We start from the raw sequence: 6,509 nt of genomic DNA on the forward strand, positions 1-6,509 counted from the left end.
AATTCACAGAGAAGGGAGCACGCTCGTCCTTGGCTGTCTGGGCCTATCCATCCCCGGCTCCAGGAGCAGGGAATGCCACAGAGACAAATTCCATCCTCCCTGCAGCTACTGCTGCTCTGCCGAGATGCAAATCCAGCCCTGACTGAGGCTCTGTGGGAAGTTCAGGAGCCCTCTTCCCACATTCCTGTTATTTCAGCAACGCCGCCTGGACTCGGGATTGGAATTCCAGGTATCAATGACAGATTGAAAGCCCATTTTCTCCTGCAGAAATCTCAAAACCTTTCTGCCAGAGGGGAGGGCTGACAACTGCTGGGCTCCAGCCCGTGCTGCTGCCTGCTCTTTTCCTTGCACTTTTCCTTTCCTTGGCTCTTGTGCTCAATGGAGTGAAAAAAAAAAGGCGCTTTTTTTAAAATGTGTGTGCACAAAAAGAGAACCAAAATCAGGGTCTTGGAGCAGCAGGATGAGCACATCGGCATTCCAGACCCAGCTCCAGGGATCTGGGGCATTCCAGACCCAGCTTCAGGGATCTGGGGAATTCTAGACCCAGCTCCAGGGGTTTGGGACATTCCAGACCCACCTCCAGGATCTGGGATGTTCCAGACCCAGCTCAGGGATCTGGGATGTTCCAGACCCAGCTCCAGGGGTTTGGGACATTCCAGACCCAGCTCCAGGATCTGGGACATTCCAGACCCAGCTCCAGGGATCTGGGATATTCCAGACCCAGCTCCAGGGCAGCTCCTCTCGGCAGCAGCAGCTGTGGAGAGCCAGTGCCAGGCTCATCCCAAGGGAAAGAAGGGAGAAGCCACAGCCTGGGTGACTGGTTTGGAGGATAAGGATGGAAAATCCATCTCCTCTCCTCTCCACATTCCCTGAGCACAGCTCTCCAGGGCTTCCCTAAAAACCACCAGGAGCTTTGCTCTCCACGAGGAGGTGACACTGAAAGGTGACATTCCAAACAAAACCTCGGAGCACTTCCAAGGACCTGCCAGGCTCGGGGGGAGATGGGAAGAGGAGGATTACAGCCTGGGAGAGTGGGATAAATGGAGGAACAGGATTCAAGTGTTGCCACACGCAGCAATTTCCTCTTGCCCACCTCCCCTCAGCTCCCACGAAAGGACACGGACACAATTCCCACTCACCTGCTCCGGGAAAACACGGAGCCGAGGGCCCTCCACTAAAATCAAACCAACTCAACTAAAATAAACTAAAATGGGAGGTGACTGCCTGATCCTGCCTGGAATACAAACGACTTGCCAGAGACCAGCAAGAGCTTTGGATTTCCTAAAAACACTCCCAGCCATCCCAGGAAGGGTAATTCCCATTCGTCAACTTGAGTTTTTCCTGGCAGCACCTTCCAATCTCTTGGCACTGCTTCCAAGCTCCAGCAAACAGCTGTGGATGTCTGGAAATGGAGCTGCTGCACGCGAGTCAGGTGTGGGAGCGGATCAAAGCCCTGACAGATGTCACGGCTCTGCTTGGATGACAAATGAACATTTAATTAATTCTTTTAAACGATCCATTTTTTTCCCCAGAAGATATTAGGAATTTGGGAACAGATTTCTCTGTTGCATTTTCATCCTCTCCTGGAGAAAATATGAGGTTTTTTTCCCTTGGATAAACTCCCTTTTCTTGTGGCTCCAGTCACCTGCTTGTGCCATCACCAAACTGCTCCTGGAATTAATGGAATTAACTGGAGCAGCAGCATCAAGCTGGAATTGTGTTAAAAACACCTCTTTTCCCTGAGCATTCCCACAAATGTTTCCCATCAACCTCAGGACAAGGTGTTACCTCCAGAGCAAAGTTTGTGTTGCCTCAGTTCCCTGGGAGAGAATTTCCCAGTGCTCTGCTGAACCCACCCTCGGCTGGATGATGGGATGAGCAGGAAAAGCCTGGATCAGGTGTCCAGGTGTTTATCCAGCCCTGGCAGAGCAGGAAAAGCCTGGATCAGGTGTCCAGGTGTTTGTCCAGCCCTGGCAGAGCAGGAAAAGCCTGGATCAGGTGTCCAGGTGTTTGTCCAGCCCTGGCAGAGCAGGAAAAGCCTGGATCAGGTGTCCAGGTGTTTGTCCAGCCCTGACAGAGCAGGAAAAGCCTGGATCAGGTGTCCAGGTGTTTGTCCAGCCCTGGCAGAGCAGGAAAAGCCTGGATCAGGTGTCCAGGTGTTTGTCCAGCCCTGGCAGAGCAGGAAAAGCCTGGATCAGGTGTCCAGGTGTTTATCCAGCCCTGGCAGAGCAGGAAAAGCCTGGATCAGGTGTCCAGGTGGGAGTCCAGCCCTGGCAGAGCAGGAAAAGCCTGGATCAGGTGTCCAGGTGTTTGTCCAGCCCTGGCAGAGCCCAGCACCAGCTGCTTTAGAGGACCAGTGGCCTGGAGCTCCCTGAGCATCACTCAGCCCAGCTGTGCTCCCAAATCCACCAGGATTTTTTGGGGATCCCAGTTCCCTTCCCAGCAGCTCCACAAGATCCACGTCAGGTGTGGATCATGGAATAATAAAGTCAGGAAAGGAAACTTCCAGGCCCTGAAATAAGCAGGGACATCTTCACTCAGAGCCTGGTCCAACTGTGTGCAGGGCTGAGCATTCCAGGGATGTCTGGAGGTGCTACGTGGGCTGGCTGGGATGCAACACCACCCAGGATTAGGGACACGGGGTGGGACAATCCCTTCCCCTCATGGATTGCTCTGCTCTCCTCCTCTTTCCCAAGCCAGCCGTGGCGGGGGAGGAAGGAGTTGTGCAAATCCCAGGGCCCCAGGGAAGCCTTTGGATTCCCTGGCAGCAGCCAAAGCCTCCGGACAAGCCGCTCCGCACGCAAAGCTGCCGGGACAGCCCCGGAATGCTGTCAGCAGGATTCCCCTCCTCGTAATTTAGGGCAAAAATCCCGGCAGGACTCGGAGTAAGAGGCCAATTGGTAACACCCAGGAAGCCGGGGGGCTCCACGAGCTCTCAGATATTCCAGGAGTACCAAAGAGTTCCTGAGCTACGGACAGAAAACAAAAAAAAAACCCAAAAGGGATGAGCAGGGAGTTTGGGAGAGCTGCTGGTTTCCCACCTCTTGGGTTTTCCTCCAGGAATGGGAGCAGGATCCCCCCCAGCTGCGCCTGGAAGGATCCTCCTGCTCCAAGGATGCTTTGGGAGGAGTGCCAAGGCAGCTGAGCAGCCCTGGGGCAGAGCTGTCCCCACCAGCTGCGGTGCCACACCGGTGACACGGCCACACTTTGGTGGCACAGACTCCCTGGGGGCTCAGTGACAATTCCAACAGGAGGCACCTTGAATGTTCCACAGGTTTGTTTCCCAGTGGGGACCACGTTTGGATCTGTGCCGTGGAAATTTTGTCTTGTTGGAAGAATGAGCTCAAAAATCAAATCCTGAGTCCAGCTCCGGGGTCCTGAGCACCAGAGGGACAAGGACCTGCTGGAGCAGATCCAGAGGAGAGCACAGAGATGCTCAGCACAGGGAAGGGAAAGCTCCAGGGAGAGCTTGGAGCCCTTTCCAGTGCTCCAAGAAGAACTGGAAAACAGAGGGAAAGTGTTTTCCCCCCTTTTGCCGGGGCAGGTAGCGACAGACAAGAGGGAACAGCCTCCAACTGCCATAAGGCAGGATAATTTGGGATTTTGGGATGAGACTCAGAACGTGTCATCACACAGCACTTTGGAGAGGGCAGGGGGCCACAGGGCACTTTTCCAAGTGGCTCTGCTGCTGGGATGGGAAGCAATCAGGAATCCCCCCAGATTTGCAGGAATGCTCAGGCTGCTCCTAAGATTTCTCTCACGCACGCAACAGAGATGCTTCAAACCAAACACTGGCCTCCAAAAAAGGCAGGGGAGGGAGTATTAATTATTAATTAAAGGAGAATATTAATTATTAATGACCGGGATGACGCCACATTCTGCTTTTATCCCAATAAAACTGAACTCCAGTGATTGATTAACTTCTGTTTGCTTCACTCTCTGGAAGCACGAATAACACACCTTGGAAAGGGCGAGTCCTGGTGTTCCCCCTTTTTTTCCTGAGGGCCAGAAGCAGCTGAATTTTGGGATGTGTGCACCTGGCCGTGTTCCTGGCACATTCCTTGTGTCCTCCAGCCCATCCTCAGGGCTGCTGGCTGGGGCTCTCCAGCAGCACCTCCCTCTCCCAGCCCTTTGCTGCCTCATCCCACGTCTTTCAAATTCCTTTAAAGGCCTTTAACCACGGAGCCAGCTTTCCCAGATGCCGGGAATCTCCATCAGCACCGAGGCAGGAAGAACCACAAGCTCATCACAGCCCCAAAAAAATCCCACACCAGCCTTGCTCCAAGAGCATTCCTCCAGCATGAGCACGGCTCAGCCTCAGGATCAACAGCACAGAGAATGGTGGGAAGCACAGGGAAAGGACAAAACCTGACCTGCAGTGGCCAGGGTCACCCCACGGAGTCACTCAGGGATCCATCCCCGTGTCCCTTTGCTGAGTGATTCCCTGTTTTCCCTGCCCAAGGTGAGGAAAAGGCAGATGTGGAGCTGCAGCACTGCCCTGTTCCTGCTCCTGCTCAGCTGCAGCTGGCTCTGAGGCAAAGCTGCTGGGATTTGATTGATTGGCAGGACGATGGACACGACCCAAAACCCACGGCACCGAGAGCTGGGAGCAGTTTGATGGAAGGTGAACATCAATCAATCAATCAATCAATCCCCCCAAACCCAGGATCCTCCCTCTGCTCCTGCATGTCACCTCCACCTCGTCCCAAATGCTGCCAGAGATGAGGTTATCCCACTTGATAAACAGCTCCTGCCTGGAGCTGCTGCTGGGGCTCAGCCCCAAATCCATTCCCACATGGACGACCCAAAGTTTGTGGGAAAAAATTCAGTCTGACTCATCCCTCAAATCAACCAAAACGCCAAGGAAAAGAGTCACATCCCCTCCTTGTTTCTTTTCCAAAGGTGGCCCTGGAGCAGATTCCCAGAGGAGCTGTGGCTGCCCCATCCCTGGACGTGTCCAAGGCCAGGTTGGATGGGGTTTGGAGCAGCCTGGGATGGTGGAACTGGACAATCCTGAAGATCCCTTCCCACCCAAACCATTCCATGACTCTGGGATCTGAGCTCTTGGCTCCAGGGGTGGAGGGCTGTGCTGAGGGGAAGGAAAAGCCCCCTCAGAGGTTTCCCTGCTGCTGATGTCTGTTTGTGCTTTACATCCACAGTGGCTTCATTTTTAATAACCTTGTCATCTCGCCTATGTAAAATATGCGTTCAATTTAAACCCCACAGATTTGGGGTCTGGAGCTGTAGGTTAAACAAACATCCCTGTGATTTAGTCCTGTAGAAAACCCTCAGATTGTTCACATTATTCAGCCAGCCCGTCTTTTTTATTAAAAAAAAAAAGAGAGAGAACATGCAGAAGGAACACAATTCATGCTCAGCAGCTGTGATTGTGCCATGAATTTTCCTCCCTCACAAGAGATGACACCAAAAATTCCACGCCTCTCCCAGAAAATCCACTCTGCAGCAATGGGAACGACTTGGACACAAGATCTAAGCTCTGCTGCAGGTATTTCACCTGCGGAAGGTGTCTGGACAGCTGCCAGGCTGTTCCCAAAAAAAAAAAAACACCAACAAAAAAAAACCAAACAAAAAAAAAAAAAAACAAACCAACAACCCAAAAAAACCTCAACAAAAACAACCCCAAACCCCCAAATAAATTTGTCTTAGCTGGGAGAAAATTCCATCCTACAAAAATGATCCCACAGCTGGACTGGGATGTGAAGCAGGAGGAGATTTGTCCTGAGGGTGGTGAAATGCTGGCACAGGGTGCCCAGAGGAGCTGTGGCTGCCCCAGCCCTGCAAGATTCCCAGGCCAGGTTGGAGCAGCCTGGGACAGGGGAAGGTGTCCCCATGGCAGGGCAGGAACGAGGTGATTTTTAAGGTTCCTTCCATCCCAAACCATCCCAGGATCCTAAAGTTTTAAGGATGTGCCGGAGGGCACAGCTCAGCTCTCCCCCTGGGCTCTGCAATCCCATCCTCCTCTCCCACGTTTTCCTTGGCTGCACAGGGAGAAGCAGCACCCGGGAGCACCTTGTCCCACTGCCACAGGCTGGGCTCAGCTGCCTCCTCACCCCAAACCAGCACAGCAGGGATGGGGATCCAGGGATTGTAATGCTCCAGGGATTTATGGGATTACGGCAGGGAAAGTTTATGGGATTAAACACCTTTTAATGCAACACACACACACACACAGAGGCAGGAGCCTTTCCAAGGGAAAACATCTTCCAGCTCCCACACCAGAGGGGACAGCTCCTCTCCTCCTGCCAGGGATTGAGCTACGGAAGGGAATTTTTTGTCCCTGCAACGAGGAAATCTGGGTGAACCCACGGCGCTTCCACGACAGCACAGAAACAAGCCCCGTGCATCGCCTCCTTCCCCAGAGCAGCAAGTCAAGTCTTGCTGCCATAAACGTCCCTGAATTCCATGGAATTACAGCCCTGCAGGCCCGGGCTGGGGGAGAGAGGGGAGGATCTGACTGAGAGGGGGGACTGATTCCCGGAGCAGGCGGG

This window comes from Sylvia atricapilla, chromosome 12 (assembly GCF_009819655.1).
Source record: "Sylvia atricapilla isolate bSylAtr1 chromosome 12, bSylAtr1.pri, whole genome shotgun sequence".
Lineage (NCBI taxonomy): Eukaryota > Metazoa > Chordata > Aves > Passeriformes > Sylviidae > Sylvia > Sylvia atricapilla.